Source organism: Triticum aestivum, chromosome 2D, assembly GCF_018294505.1.
Source record: "Triticum aestivum cultivar Chinese Spring chromosome 2D, IWGSC CS RefSeq v2.1, whole genome shotgun sequence".
NCBI classification, from domain to species: domain Eukaryota; kingdom Viridiplantae; phylum Streptophyta; class Magnoliopsida; order Poales; family Poaceae; genus Triticum; species Triticum aestivum.
This window is the reverse complement of record NC_057799.1, coordinates 24,250,934-24,268,104: the sequence shown is the minus strand read 5'-3', so window position 1 is coordinate 24,268,104 and position 17,171 is coordinate 24,250,934. Positions and strand designations below refer to the sequence as shown.

At 49.9% G+C, this 17,171-nt stretch overlaps 1 pseudogene; it reads left to right on the top strand.

Annotated features, from left to right (window-relative positions):
- The first annotated feature begins 13,222 nt into the window (after positions 1-13,222).
- Positions 13,223-17,171, top strand: part of LOC123055566 (uncharacterized) — a 14,788-nt pseudogene continuing 10,839 nt past the window's right edge.

The following is a 17,171-nucleotide window of genomic DNA, read 5'->3' as shown; positions in this document are numbered from 1 at the left end:
GGAGGTGACGTGGCGCGACGCCATTGGTCGGAGCGACGTGGCTGCCGGCGGTGGACACGTCCGGCGGGGGGGGTGGACATGTCCGGCGGGCGAGAGGGAGGTTTGATCTAGGGTTTCATCCGCAAATTTCGGGGGAGAGGGAGTATATATAGGTAGAGGGAGCTAGGAGAGTCCAAATGAGGTGCGGTTTTCGCCCACACGATCGTGATCGAACGATGGAGAGCATGGAGGGGGTTAGGATGGGCTAGTGAGCTGTGGTGGAGGGGTACTGGGCTGCAAAGAGAGAGGGGTTTCGGGCTACACGGTTAACCGTTCGGGCATCAAACGACCTCCAAATTGAACGAAATTTGACGGGCGGTCTACCGGTGATATACCAAGGCCACTCGGCAAATCTCGGCCCATTCCGAGAACGTTTTTCTCCCGCTCACGAAACAAGGTCTGAGAGGGGCGACGGGCGCGTGTGGGAGTGTCGGATCGCGAAACGGACAACGGGGAAAAGGACCGGATGCAAGTTTTGAAAACATGAGGATGCAATGCAGATGATGACATGGCAAAATGCAACACGCAAGCAAATGACATGGCAACAGCGACGAATAAATGGAAGACACCTGGCGCATCGGATCCGGGGCGTTACAACGGGATCCTGAGGCACGATAAATTCTTGTCGCCGAGGCTCACTTCGTCTTCGGAGAGAGGCATGTAATTGTCATCCTCTGATTCCCCGTTTGCTGCCTGTTCCGGAGGGCTAGCTTGTTCACCCTCCCGTTCGAGGTCTGGCTGGAGGGGATTGTCGTCGTCTTCGGCACTATCCGGAGCATTATTGTCTCTTGTGCCGGTATCGCTGCTTTTGCTATGGCGGGACTTAGAGCGGCGCCGCTGACGTCGGTGCTTGGATTGCTTCTTGGAGGGATTATCCTTCGTTGTCTTATCGCCATCGCCTTCTTTGGGGTGTCCACCATGTATATGTCATACGATGAGGTGGCAGTCCAGCGCCCTGTGGGCGGTGGTTCTTGTTCGTCTCCTGCATCGTCGTCCATACCGTCGATGTCTTCGGAGCCGAAGTCGAGCATGTCGGTTAAATCGTCGACAGTGGCTACTAAGTGGGTGGTGGGTGGGCGGCGAATTTCTTCGTCGTCTGCATCCCATTCTAGCCGGACATAGTTCGACCAAGGGTCTCCTGACAGGGAAAGAGACCTCAACGAGTCTAGCACGTCGCCAAAGGGCGAGTGCTGAAAGATATCCGCGGAGGTAAACTCCATGATCGGTGCCCAATCGGACTCGATGGACACAGACGCAGGCGGCTCGGAGCCCATGGCCGGGGACGAATCCAACGGTTCGGCAACACGGGTCTCGTAGGAGGAGAAGTCAGTATTCGGCTCTATCGCCGCTGAGTGTGCGGCCTCCGTGGCGGGGTCTATCCACCCGTCCTCAGATGGTGCAATTTGTTCCGGATTGAGGGCCGGAGTAGTTGTAGGTGTGATCTCCCGAACACTGTCCGACGGCAGAGCTAGGTCATGCTCGTCGTGATTGTGCGGCGCACCTGACATGGGCTCGAATCCGTCGAAGATCATGTCTCCGCGGATGTCGGCAGTATAGTTCAAGTTTCCAAACCTGACCTGATGGCCAGGGGTGTAGCTCTCGACCTGCTCCAGATGGCCAAGCGAGTTGCCCGCAGTACGAAGCCGCCGAATGCTAAGATCTGTCCGGGGAGGAAAACCTCCCCCGTGAGCTACCTTGTGCTACCTCTTGAGCACTGCGTTGGTTTTCCCTTGAAGAGGAAAGGGTGATGCAGCAATGTAGCATAAGTATTTCCCTCAGTTTTTGAGAACCAAGGTATCAATCCAGTAGGAGACCACGCACGAGTCCCTCATACCTACACAAACAAATAAATCCTCCCAACCAACGCAATAAAGTGGTTGTCAATCCCTTCACGGTCACTTACGAGAGTGAGATCTGATAGATATGATAAGATAATATTTTTGGTATTTTTATATTAAAGATGCAAAGTGAAATAAAAGGTAATAAAACTAGCTAAGTGTTGGAAGATTAATATGATGGAAAATAGGCCCGGGGGCCATAGGTTTCACTAGAGGCTTCTCTCGAGAGCATAAGTATTACAGTGGGTGAACAAATTACTGTTGAGCAATTGACAGAATTGAGCATAGTTATGAGAATATCTAGGTATGATCATGTATATAGGCATCACGTCCGAGACAAGTAGACCGACTCCTGCCTGCATGTACTACTAGTACTCCACACATCGACCGCTATCCAGCATGCATTTAGAGTATTAAGTTCATAAGAATAGAGTAACACTTTAAGCAAGATGACATGATGTAGAGGGATAAACTTATGCAATATGATATAAACCTCATCTTGTTATCCTCGATGGCAACAATACAATACGTGCCTTGCTGCCCCTACTGTCACTGGGAAAGAACACCGCAAGATTGAACCCAAAGCTAAGCACTTCTACCATTGCAAGAAAGATCAATCCAGTCGGCCAAACCAAACTGATAATTCGAAGAGACTTGCAAAGATAACCAATCATACATAAAAGAATTCAGAGAAGATTCAAATATTTTTCATAGATAAACTTGATCATAAACCCACAATTCATCGATCTCAACAAACACACCGCAAAAGAAGATTACATCGAATAGATCTCCACAAGAGAGGGGGAGAACATTGTACTGAGATCCAAAAAGAGAGAAGAAGCCATCTAGCTAATAACTATGGACCCGAAGGTCTGAGGTAAACTACTCACACATCATCGGAGAGGCTATGGTGTTGATGTAGAAGCCCTCCGTGATCGATGCCCCCTCCGGCGGTGCTCCGGAAAAGGCCCCAAGATGGGATCTCATGGGTACAGAAGGTTGCGGCGGTGGAATTAGGTTTTTGGCTCCGTATCTGGTAGTTTGGGGGTACGTAGGTATATATAGGAGGAAGAAGTACGTCGGTGGAGCAATGTGGGGCCCATGAGGGTGGAGGGCGCGCCCAGGGGGCTAGGCGCGCCCCCTACCTCGTGCCCTCCTGGTTGATGTGTTGACGTAGGGTCCAAGTCCTCTGGATCACGTTCGTTCCGAAAATCTCGTTCCCGAAGGTTTCATTCCGTTTGGACTCCGTCTGATATTCTTTTTCTGCGAAACTCTGAAATAGGAAAAAACAGCAATTCTGGGCTGGGCCTTCGGTTAATAGGTTAGTCCCAAAAATAATATAAAAGTGTATAATAAAGCCCATTAATGTCCAAAACAGAATATAATATAGCATGGAACAATCAAAAATTATAGATACGTTGGCGACGTATCAAGCATCCCCAAGCATAATTCCTGCTCGTCCTCGAGTAGGTAAATGATAAAAACAGAATTTTTGATGCGGAGTGCTGCTTGGCATAATTTCAATGTAATTCTCCTAATTGTGGTATGAATATTCAGATCCGAAAGATTCAAGACAAAAGTTTAATATTGACATAAAAATAATAATACTATAAGCATACTAACTAAGCAATTATGTCTTCTCAAAATAACATCGCCAAAGAAAGTTATCCCTACAAAATCATATAGTCTGGCTATGCTCTATCTTCACCACACAAAATATTTAAATCATGCACAACCCCGATGACAAGCCAAGAAATTGTTTCATACTTTTAGTGTTCTCAAACTTTTTCAATCTTCACGCAATACATGAGCGTGAGCCATGGACATAGCACTCTTTGTGGAATAGAATGGTGGTTGTGGAGAAGACAAAAAAGGGAGAAGATAGTCTCACATCAGCTAGGCGTATCAACGTGCTATGGAGATGCCCATTAATAGATATCAATGTGAGTGAGTAGGGATTGCCAGGCAACGGATGCACTTAGAGCTATAAGTATATGAATGCTCAACAAAAGGAACTAAGTGGGTGTGCATCCAACTCTCTTGCTCACGAAGACCTAGGGCATTTTGAGGAAGCCCATCATTGGAATATACAAGCCAAGTTCTATAATCAAAATTTCCCACTAGTATATGAAATTGATATCATAGGAGACTCTCTATCATGAAGATCATGGTGCTACTTTGAAGCACAAGTGTGGTAAAAGGATAGTAACATTGTCCCTTCTCTTTTTTTCTCTCATTTTTTTTATTTGGGCCTTTTCTTCTCTCTTTTTTATGGCCTCTTTTTTTTTCGTCCAGAGTCTCATCCCGACTTGTGGGGGAATCATAGTCTCCATCATCCTTTCCTCACTTGGGACAATGCTCTAAAAAATGATGATCATCACACTTTTATTTACTTACAACTCAACAATTACAACTCAATACTTAGAACAAAATATGACTCTATGTGAATGCCTCCGGCGGTGTACCGGGATATGCAATGAATCAAGAGTGACATGTATGAAAGAATTATGAACGGTGGCTTTGCCACAAATATGATGTCAACTACATGATCATGCGAAGCAATATGACAATGATGGAGCGTGTCATAACAAACGAAATGGTGGTAAGTTGCATGGCAATATATCTCGGAATGGCTATGGAAATGCCATGATAGGTAGGTATGGTGGCTGTTTTGAGGAAGGTATATGGTGGGTGTATGATACCGGCGAAACGTGCGCGGTATTAGAGAGGCTAGCAATGGTGGAAGGAGGAAAAGTGCGTATAATCCATGGACTCAACATTAGTCATAAAGAACTCATATACTTATTGCAAAAATCTACAAGTTATCAAAGCAAAGTATTACGCGCATGCTCTTAGGGGGATAGATTGGTAGGAAAAGACCATCGCTCGTCCCCGACCGCCACTTATAAGGAAGACAATCAATAAATAAATCATGCTCCGACTTCATCACATAATGGTTCACCTTACGTGCATGCTACGGGAATCACAAACTTTAACACAAGTATTTCTCAAATTCAAAACTACTCAACTAGCATGACTCTAATATCACCATCTTCATATCTCAAAACAATTATCTAGTATCAAACTTCTCATAATATTCAACACACTCATAAGAATTTTTTTTTACTAATCTTGAATGCCTATCATTGTCAAAGCAAACTGCCATGATGTTTTGTAGGACAATCAAAATAATCTAAGTGAAGCATGAGAGAACAATAGTTTCTATAAAACAAAATCACCACCGTGCTCTAAAAGATATAAGTGAAGCACTAGAGCAAAAACTATATAACTCAAAAGATATAAGTGAAGCACATAGAGTATTCTAATAATTTCCGAATCAAGTGTGTCTCTCTCAAAAGGTGTGTACAGCAAAGATTATTGTGGTAAACCAAAAAGCAAAGACTCAAATAATGCAAGACGCTCCAAGCAAAACACATATCATGTGGTGAATAAAAATATAACTCCAAGTAAAGTTACCGATGGAAGTAGACGAAAGAGGGGATGCCTTCCGGCGCATCCCCAAGCTTAGGCTTTTTGGTGTCCTTAGATTATCTTGGGGTGCCATGGGCATCCCCAAGCTTAGGCTCTTGCCACTCCTTGTTCCATAATCCATCAAATCTTTCACCCAAAACTTGAAAACTTCACAACACAAAACTTAACAGAAAATCTCGTGAGCTCCGTTAGCGAAAGAAAACAAAACACCACTTCAAGGTACTGTAATGAACTCATTATTTATTTATATTGGTGTTAAACCTACTGTATTACAACTTCTCTATGGTTTATAAACTATTTTACTAGCCATAGATTCATCAAAATAAGCAAACAACACACAAAAAACAGAATCTGTCAAAAACAGAACAGTCTGTAGTAATCTGTTACTAACGCAAACTTATGGAACTCCAAAAATTCAGCCAAAATAGGACGGCCTAGACAATTTGTTTATTGATCAGCAGAAATTTGAATCAATATTTTATCACGTTCTGGTGATTTTTAACAATTATTTTAGTGAACAGAAAGTTTCTGCAATTTTCAGCAAGATCAAATAACTATCATCCAAGAAGATCCTATAGGTTAAACTTGGCACAAACACTAATTAAAACATAAAAACATCTAACCAGAGGCTAGATCAAATATTTATTCCTAAACAGAATCAAAAAGCAAAAAAACTAAAAATAAAATTGGGTTACCTCCCAACAAGCGCTATCGTTTAACGCCCCTAGCTAGGCATAAAAGCAAGGATAGATCTAGGTATTGCCATAATAATAGGATAGATCAGTAAAACTCATTTCATATTCTCTACATTCAGCAGAGAGTTTTCTTTGAGGCAAGCAAAAGTAATCAAAAGGGCTAAATTTAATGGGACAAAAGTCCCCAAGATCAACTTTAGGGGGTATAGGTTCCTCCTTCGGCCCTTCGTATTGCACAACCAATTCATCATTATAAGCATTCTTTTGACAGAACTTTGTGAGCCTATACTCAAGAGAATATCCTAGCTCATTATTTCGAATAGCCAAATCATTATTTAGCTCAGTAATTCTATCAACTAGAACATTGGTAGGAACCCTTTTTCTAAGATTTTCATGGAAAGCAACATAGTCTAGAGATTGAAAACGCATTATTTCTTCTTGATCAAAGAGGATAGCCTCTATGGGAGGACGGCCAGTGTCCACCCTATGATGCACAAAGATTTCTTTGGCCTCTTTTATTATAAATCTAAACTCATGAGCCAAAAAGATAGTAGCGGCAAGCTTAACAGAAGAATGCTCAATATTAGAAAATTCTAGGAAAATCCTCTGTACGCAAGGATGCAAGTGCATAAATTGTCTTTCAAGTTCAACTACAAGCACGGCGATAGCGTCCACAAGACTACTAGTTCTATGAAGAATAGAACTACCCATAGAAGGCAAAGCACCGGCACAAGTAAAGAAATCTTGGATAACTCCTTTTCCAATAATATTACCACTACCAATTCGGAATTATTTTGTATGTAAGATAGGGGGTTCTTCAACAGGAGCATCAGAATTTTTCATGATATTATTATTGTTCATATCGACAATAATTTCCCCAATTTCAGACATAACGACAGAAAGAGCAAGGGGCAAAAAGAGAGAGCAAGGCGGACGGAAAGGAAAGAGCGAATAAAACGGCAAGGGTGAAATGGGGGAGAGGAAAACGAGAGGCAAATGGCAAATAGTGTAATTTGGGAGATAAGGGCTTGTGATGGGTACTTGGTATGTTGACTTTTGCGTAGACTCCCCGGCAACGGCGCCAGAAATGGCTCGTTGTCGGGAGTCCAAATCTTGACTTGACCTTGCGTAAGCCTCCCCGGCAACGGCGCCAGAAATTCTTCTTGCTACCTCTTCAGCACTGCGTTGGTTTTCCCTTGAAGAGGAAAGGGTGATGCAGCAAAGTAACGTAAGTATTTCCCTTAGTTTTTGAGAAACAAGGTATCAATCCAGTAGGAGACCACGCACGAGTCCCTCGCACCTACACAAACAAATAAATCCTCGCAACCAACGCAATAAAGGGGTTGTCAATCCCTTCACAGTCACCTACGAGAGTGAGATCTGATAGATATGATAAGATAATATTTTTGGTATTTTTATGATAAAGATGCAAAGTAAAATAAAAGGTAATAAAAATAGCTAAGTGTTGGAAGATTAATATGATGGAAAATAGACCCGGGGGCCATAGGTTTCATTAGAGGCTTCTCTCGAGAGCATAAGTATTACGTTGGGTGAACAAATTACTGTTGAGCAATTGACAGAATTGAGCATAGTTATGAGAATATCTAGGTATGATCATGTATATAGGCATCACGTCCGAGACAAGTAGACCGACTCCTGCCTGCATCTACTACTATTACTCCACACATCGACCGCTATCCAGCATGCATCTAGAGTATTAAGTTCATAAGAACAGAGTAACGCTTTAAGCAAGATGACATGATGTAGAGGGATAAACTCATGCAATATGATATAAACCCCATCTTGTTATCCTCGATGGAAAAAATACAATACGTGCCTTGCTGCCCCTACTGTCACTGGGAAAGGACACCGCAAGATTGAACCCAAAGCTAAGCACTTCTCCCATTTCAAGAAAGATCAATCTAGTAGGCTAAACCAAACTGATAATTCGAAGAGACTTGCAAAGATAACCAATCATACATAAAAGAATTCAGAGAAGATTCAAATATTGTTCATAGATAAACTTGATCATAACCCACAATTAATCAGTCTCAACAAACACACCGCAAAAGAAGATTACATCGAATAGATCCCCACAAGAGAGGGGGAGAACATTGTATTGAGATCCAAAAAGAGAGAAGAAGCCATCTAGCTAATAACTATGGACCCGAAGGTCTGAGGTAAACTACTCACACATCATCGGAGAGGCTATGGTGTTGATGTAGAAGCCCTCCGTGATCGATGCCCCCTCCGGCGGAGCTCCGGAAAAGGCCCCAAGATGGGATCTCACGGGTACGCGATGGAATTAGGTTTTTGGCTCTGTATCTGGTAGTTTGGGGGTACGTAGGTATATATAGGAGGAAGAAGTACGTCGGTGGAGCAACATGGGGCCCACGAGGGTGGAGTGTGCGCCTAGGGGGGTAGGCGCGCCCCCTACCTCGTGCCCTCCTGGTTGATACCTTGACGTAGGGTCCAAGTCCTCTGGATCACGTTCGTTCCGAAAATAACGGTCCCGAAGGTTTCATTCCGTTTGGACTTCGTTTGATATTCTTTTTCTGCGAAACTCTGAAATAGGCAAAAAAACAGCAATTCTGGGCTAGGCCTCCGGTTAATAGGTTTGTCCCAAAACTAATATAAAAGTGTATAATAAAAACCCATTAATGTCCAAAACAGAATATAATATAGCATGGAACAATAAAAAATTATAGATACGTTGGAGACGTATCACCTTGTCGACCTCCTCGGCAAGGTCAGCCTCTCCGACGAGCCCGCCTCCGACGCAGAGGCTCTCTGCTCCATCAACCCGCTCTACGAGCTCTTCGAGAAGGTCACCGTCTCCGACGCGGCCTCCACCGACGGGTTCCCCACCGATCTGGTGGTCGTTGACAATTCACTCCCTCTCGTCGCCAGCGACGCCGACACTGGCATCGTAGCGGAGGTGATGGTCACTGGCCACAGCGGGGACTCCGATGGGGCTGCCCAGGACCCGTTGCGAGCGGCCATGTAGGGCCTGGCCACTCCCGTTGCTGCCAATGACGATGGGGCGACACTGGAGGCCTTCCGTGTCACGCTCCTTGACAGCGCCAACAAGATGGCGGCCATGAAGCACCGCACTGAGGCCAACCAGCGCGAGATCGACCGCAATGCAGGCTACTCGCGACCCCCGCTGAGCCGGTGACGTTCGGCAACGCGGCACGGCCCTAGCCAGCATGCTGGGGTCGGATGCCTGATCTACGCCACCCCAGCGTAGAACCTCCGCGTCGCTCAGGCGGCGGCAGAAGAACGCGAGCACCTGGAGGGCGACGAGCGACGCAGCCAGATGGCGCGCCTCCAGGAGCTCCTCAACGCTGCAAACACACAACAGGACGCGTGCAATCGTGCGATGGAAGCCGGCAAGCAAGCCGAGAACCCGCCGCCTCACCACGAGCATGGAGCGACCTCCCGGTCCCCATGTGGTGGAGGCCGCGGTAAGCAGGACCCGGAGCCGGCCGCTAGCCGCAGCCGGCACACTCGCCGGACAGTTGTGCACAGCCAGCGTGACCATCCATAAGTGGAGGACCGGCACCCGCGGGATGAGCGTCCGCCTCCCCCTCACAGGGAGAGGTTGGCCTCTCCGCTGCCTATGGATCATCCGACTCTCGGAGGCCGGCTGAGCCCCCGTGAAGTAGTCAGTGAGAATGATGCGCCTCACCGGATCGAGCCGCTCGCTCGGTCCCTGGCCATAGAAGAGGAAGACACGATCGGCCCGGCCTGCTTCGGCCCCCGCATCCGCGACGAGCCCTTCCCCAAAGGGTTCTCGCTCCCTCGAGACACTCCCAAGTACACCGGCTCCGCGAAGCCGATCGACTGGCTGACCTACTACACCACGGCAGTCAGCATAGCAAATGGCAACAAGCACGTTGTCGTGAAGTATGTTCCGCTCATGCTCCGATCCAGGGCATGGCCTGGACATTGCTGAACAACCTCAAACCCTACAGCGTCAACAACTGGTTGGACTTCGCCGATGTCTTCATCCGCAATTTCACCAGCACCTACAAGCGCCCCCCAAGCCTCGCCAGCTCTCCATGTGCGTTCAGGGGCCAACCGAGTCTACGCGCGACTACCTGATGCCCTGGGCTGAGCTGCGCAACTCCTGCGAAGGGGTGCACGAGGTATAGGCCATCGAGTACTTCACCGTCGGGTGCAGAGAGAGCACCCTGCTCAAGCACAAGCTTCTCTGCGATGAGCCGGCTACCTTAGACGAGCTTCTGGTCATGGCGGACAAGTACGCCACCGCCGATTCCTCCATGAAGTCGGAGATCCGGGTTGACGCGTCTGGGAAGGTGCTCCTGCCGGCTTCTCAAACGCCGGCCAGTGACTCCAACCGACGCCAACAGCCGAACGACAACAAGCGCAAGGCCCAGCAGCCAGCTACCAATAGCTGGCAAGTGGCCATTGTCGAGGGTCAGCAGCCGGCCGGGCAACCCGGCCCCAAGCGCCAGAAGGGCGGCAAGGGTGTGTGGATGCCTGCCTTCTCCTTCGAGCAAGCCCTCGAGGCCCCATGCAAATTCCACAGCGGCGTGAAGCCATCTAACCACACCACCCGGCAGTGCAACTGGCTCGCCAAAATCGCCAAGGGTGAGGGCCTGCCGCCTCCTCCAGCCGGCGCGGCGGCTCAGCCTCCTCAGTAGTCGGCGCCCCACCTAGTCGGCATGCTCCAAGACGAGTTCCCCGACACCAACGCCACCTACGTCGTCTTCACCAGTGAAGCCGACGACAAGCACAGTCGGCGCCAGCAACACCGCGAGGTGAACGCTGTCGGCTCAGAGGTCCCCCGGTTTATGCAGTGGTCCGAGAGGCCCACCTCGAGCCATCAGGTGGGCCTGCTGCTTCTCCCGGATCCTGATAGACAGCGGCAACAGCATCAATATCCTCTACTGCGACACCATGGAGAAGTTGGCATCAAGGAGAAGCAACTCCAGCCCAGCCGAACCGTGTTCCATGGCATAGTCCCTGGGCTTTCCTGCTCCCCAATCGGCAAGATCAAGATTGATGTCCTGTTCGGCGACAAGAACCACTTTCACCGCGAGCCGATCTGGTTCGAGGTGGTTGGTTTGGACAGCCCCTACCACACGCTCTTGGGCCGGCCTGCACTGGCCAAATTCATGGCGGTGCCGCATTACGCCTACCTGAAGATGAAGATGATGGGTCCCAAGGGCATCATCACCATTGCCGGCGACTACCAGAAGTCGCTCAGTTGCGTTGCTGCCAGCAGCCGGCTGGCCGAGTCCCTCGTCATCGCCGAAGAGAAGCACCTCCTTAACTGGGCGGTGGCCATGGCCAGCGAGCAGCCGACAATACCATCCGATCCAAAGGACACGGAGGCCCAGTGCTCCTTCCAGCCGGCCAAGGGAACCAAGAAGATCGCCTTGGACCCGGCACACCCGGAGAGATTTGCTGTCGTGGGGTCTCACCTCGAGATCAAATAGGAAAGCAAGCTCATCGACTTCCTCTGTGAGAATCAGGATATCTTTCCATGGTCCCCCAAGGACATGCCGAGTGTTCCGAAGGATTTCGCCGAGCACAAGCTGCATGTGCGGCCGGATGCTAAGCCGGTCAAGCAACCCCTCCGCCGCATGCCAGAAGAGAAGAGAAGGATCGTTGGTGAAGAAATCACCCGGCTTCTGGCAGCCGACTTCATCATGGAAGTGTTCTACCCAGGCTGGCCCGCCAACCTAGTCCTCGTTTTGAAGAAGAAAAACAAGTGGAGTACGTGTATCGACTACACTAGCCTCAACAAATCCTGCCCCAAGGACCCTTTTTCCTTGCCCCAGATATATCAGTTGATCGACTCCACGGCCGGCTGCGAGCTGATGTCCTTCTTGGAAGCCTACTCCGGCTACCACCAGATGAAGCTAGGTCCGGCTGACCGCCTGAAGACCGCTTTCATCACACCATTCGACGCCTTCTGCTACATCACCATGACGTTTGGCTTGAGGAATGCCAGTGGCACCTTTCAGCCCTATATGCAGAAGTGCCTCCTGAAGCAACTCGGCAGAAACGCCCACGTATATGTGGACAATGTTGTGGTGAAGACGAAGAAGCACAGCACCCTTTTGGAGGATCTCAAGGAGACCTTCGCCAACTCGCGCCACTTCCAGATCAAGCTCAACTAGGAGAAGTGTGTCTTCGGAGTACCAGCCGCCAGCTCCTTGGTTTCCTTGTCTCTCAGCACGGGATCGAGTGCAACCTTGTGCAAACAAGGCCATTGAGCGAATGAAGAAGCCAACCCGACTGCGAGACGTCCAGAAGTTCACCGGGTGCCTAGCATCCCTCAGCTGGTTCATCAGCCGGCTGGCCGAGAAGGGCCTCCCCTTGTACCATTTGATGAAGAAGACCACCTGTTTCGAGTGGACCGACCAGGCGGATGAGGCCTCCCTCCAGCTCAAGCGGATGCTGTCCACGCCGCCTGTTATGGCCGCTCTGGTTGCTAAAGAGCACATGTTCCTCTACATCGCAGCTACCAGCCGGGTTGTCGGCACCATGATCGTGGTCAAGCGCCCAGAAGACGGCAAGGCCTAGCCGGTCCAGAGGCCAGTCTATTTCCTGAGCGAGGTGTTGTCCGCCTCCAAACAGAACTACCCCCACTACCAGAAGATGTGCTGCGGCGTGTACTTTGTCGCCAAGAAGCTGAAGCGGTACTTCCAGGAGCACACCATCACGGTCGTCTGCAGCATCCCCCTTGCTGAGATCATGGGCAACTGAGATGCGTCAGGGCAGGTGGCAAAGTGGGTCATCGCGCTGGCTCCCCACACCATCCTCTACTAGCCCCGCACCGCCATCAAGTCCCAAGCACTGACTATCTTCCTAGTCGACTGGGCCGAGACCCAGTACCTTCCGCCAGTGCCGGATTCTACCCATTGGCAGATGCACTTCGATGGCTCGAAGGTGCACATCTGTTTGGGAACCGGCATCGTCCTCACCTCTCCCAAAGGCGACAAACTCAAGTACACACTGCAGATCCACTTTGGCGCCTCTAACAATGTGGCCGAGTACGAGGCACTCATCCACGGGCTCCGGCTAGCCAAGGAGATCAGCATCCACCGGATTCTGGGCGACGACGACTCGGACTTGGTGGTCTAGCAATCGTCTGGCGACTGGGACGCCAAGGACGCCAACATGGCGAGCAACCGCTTCCTCGTCCAGCAGATCATTGGGCACTTCGACGGGTGCGAGTTCCTCCATTTGCCGCAGACCGACAACGAGCAAGCCGACACCCTGGCACGGATTGGCTCCACCAGGCAGGCCATACCAGCCGGTGTCTCCCTTGAGTGCCTGCGCAAGCCGTCTATCAAGCCTTCGCCAGAATCAAAGTCCATCTTCATGCCGGCTGACCCCGGAGCAGTCAGATCCGGCTAGGGGACTTCAGCAGTCGGCCCGGGGACTTCGGCAAGCGGCCCAGGGGCTGCAGCACCCGAACCCGGCCCGGGGACTTCAGAATCTGGCCCGGGGATTGCTGCGGTCCGCCTGGGGACATCAACGACGCAGCAAGCAGCGGCTGGCTCTGACCCGCCGCCTCCCAACCCGGCCACCCCAGTACCGGTTGCTGTCATGACGGTGGTAGAAGCTCCATCTTGGGCGTAGCCCATCCTCAACTTTATGGTGAGCCGAGCGCTACCAGCCGACGAGATCTTGGCCCGGCAGGTGCAACGCTGGGAGGCATCTTACACTACGTTGGATAAACTACTCACACATGCGTAGCGTGACTGGTGTCTTCCAGCGCTGCGTTGAGCCGGAGAAGGGCATTGCTATCCTCAGGGATACTCATCAAGGCGAATGTGGCCACCATGCCACCTCCAGAGCCCTCGTTGCCAAAGCTTTCCGCAATGGCTTTTTCTGGCCGACTGCTTTGGACGACGCAAAGGAGTTGGTCCGCAAGTGCAAGGGATGCCAGCGCTTCAGCTCCAAGCAGCACCTACCGGCTTCTGCACTCAAGACCATCCCCCTTACCTGGCCGTTTGCCGTGTGGGGGTTAGACATGGTTGGCCCATTCACGACAGCACGCGGTGGCATGACCCATTTGCTGGTTCTCGTGGACGAGTTCACCAAGTGGATCGAGGCTAAGCCGATCAAGAAGCTGAATGGTCCGACTGCCGTCACATTCATTGCGAATATCACCGCCCGGTACGCCATCCCGCCCAGCATCATCACCGACAATGGCAGGAACTTCGCCAAAGGCGCCTTGGCCCGTTTCTGTGCAACGCAGGGCATCCGACTGGACCTAGCGTCCGTTGCCCATCCGCAGTCAAACGACCAGGTGGAGCGAGCAAAGGGCCTCATCCTGTCCGGCATCAAGCCCCGGCTGGTTGAGCCGCTGGAGCGCTCGGCCAGCTGCTGGATCGAAGAGCTGCCAGCTGCCCTTTGGAGTCTCCGGACCATGCCGAATCGAGCAACCGGCTTCACTCCCTTCTTCCTCGTGTACAGGGCCGAGGCTGTCATCCCAACTGACAACGAGTTCGACTCGCCTCGCATCACAATGTACATGGAGGAGGAAGCCAAGGAGGCACGAGAAGACGGCATCGATCTGCTGGAAGAGGCCCGGCTGCTAGCACTCAGCCGGCCCGCCATCTACCAGCAGAGCCTACGCCGCTACCACAACAAGAAGATCAAAAGCCGCGTGCTTTCTGCGAGGGCGACCTTGTGCTCAGGCTGATCCAGCGGAGAGCCGGCCAGCACAAGCTCTCGGCTCCTTGGGAGGGGCCTTTCATCATCAGCAAGGCCATGGGCAACGACTCCTACGACCTCATCGATGCACAAATGCCTAGGGTAGCAAGAGATACAAAGCCGGACAAGAGATGGAGCGGCTGTGGAATGCGAACCTTCTCCGCCCATTTTACAGTTGATGCAGTGTATGTACCGTGCTACATTTTGTATTAAGAAAAGACAACAGGTCACCCGAGGCGCACTCGGGGGCTACCTTTTTATCTATACGATAAGCTTCTCCTATGCATCAGTATTCATTCTTTCGCCCTGCCCAGGTCCGGTCAGCCGGCCCGGGGGCTTGCCAACTCGGCTCAAGCCGGCACCATCCGACGTCGGCTATGTAATGTGTCGATGCCAAAGCCCTCTCTTCGTCCCAGCTACAGCTCGCAGCTCGACTGTCCGGCTGGCAAGAGCTAAATGCCGGAAATGCTGTCCGCACGAAAAACGGCAAGGAAGAACGCCAGCACAGGCCAAGCCCGCCCCTCGCCTCACCCGTCCGGCTGCCCAGTGCTACCTCTGGAGCATGTGTTGGTTTTCCCTTGAAGAAGAAAGGGTGATGCAGCAAAGTAGCATAAGTATTTCCCTCAGTTTTGGAGAACCAAGGTATCAATCCAGTAGGAGATTACACGCAAGTCACCAAGTACCTGCACAAACAATCAAAACCTTGCAACCAACGCGATAAAGGGGTTGTCAATATCTTCACGGCCAATCGCAAAAGTGAGATCTGATAAAGATAGTATGATAAACATTTTTGGTATTTTTGTTGTATAGATTGAAAAGTAAAGATTGCAAAATAGTAAACGAGAATTGTAGATCGGAAACTTATATGATAGAAAATAGATCCGGGGGCCATAGGTTTTACTAGTGGCTTCTCTCAAGATAGCATATATTATGGTGGGTGAACAAATTACTGCCGAGCAATTGATAGAAAAGCGCATAGTTATGAGAATATCTAGGCATGATCATGAATATAGGCATCACGTCCGTGTCAAGTAGACCGAAACGATTCTGCATCTACTACTATTACTCCACACATCGACTGCTATCCAGCATGCATCTAGAGTATTAAGTTCATAAGAACAGAGTAATGCATTAGGCAAGATGACATGATGTAGAGGGATAAACTCAAGCAATAAGATATAAACCCCATCTTTTTTACCCTTGATGGCAACAATACAATACGTGCCTTGCTGCCCCTGCTGTCACTGGGAAAGGACACCCCAAGATTGAAGCCAAAGCTAAGCACTTCTCCCATTGCAAGAAAGATCAGTCTAGTAGGCCAAACTAAACCGATAATCCGAAGAGACTTACAAAGATAACAAATCATGCATATAAGAATTTAGAGAAGAACCAAATATTATTCATAGATAAACTTGATCATAAATCCACAATTCATCGGATCTCGGCAAACACACCACAAAAAAAGTATTGCATCAAATAGATCTCCAAGAACATCGAGGAGAACTTTGTATTGAGAACCAAAGAGAGAGAAGAAGCCATCTAGGTAATAACTATGGACCCGAAGGTCTGTGGTAAACTACTCACACATCATCGGAGAGGATATGGTGTTGATGTAGAAGCCCTCCATGATCGATTCCCCCTCTGGCGAAGCTCCGGAAAAGGCTCCAAGATGGGATCTCACGGGTACAGAAGGTTGCGGCGGTGGAAAAGTGGTTTCGTGGCTCCCCTGGATGTTTTTAGGGTATAAGGGTATATATAGGCGAAAGAAGTACGTCGGTGGAGCAACGAGGGGCCCATGAGGGTGGGGGCGCGCTCTCCTGCTTCGTGGCTGCCTCATTGCGTCTCTGACTTCCACTCCAAGTCTCCTGGGTTGCGTTTGTTCCAAGAAAGATCCTCGCGAAGGTTTCGTTCTGTTTGGATTCCGTTTGATATTCCTTTTCTACGAAACACTATAATAGGCAAAAAAACAGAAAATGGCACTAGGCCTCCGGTTAATTGGTTAGTCCCAAAAATAATATAAAAGTGCATATTAAAGCCCATTAAACATCCAAAATAGATAATATAATAGCATGGAACAATCAAAAATTATAGATACGTTGGAGACGTATCAGTGGCATAGCCGGCTCATCGCGTTTTGGTTTCCCAGCTCTACCTCCAATGCAGCGGCGCCGTCATTGCGGAGCTTGGGGAGGTTGTGGGCCTCGTGGAGGCCGTGTGTAGGTGGATCGATGGGATCCTCGGATCGGTGGCTTCGGATCCGGCATTGACGGCTGCTTCTTCGGGATGTTTGGTAGTGAGGAAAGCGAGGCGTGGCTAGGTCGATGTCGCTCTGGGGCTGTGGATCCTGGTCTTCGGGTCCCCGGGTGCTGGCGGCGTGGCGGTGGCGTTGCCGGCTCATCGCGTT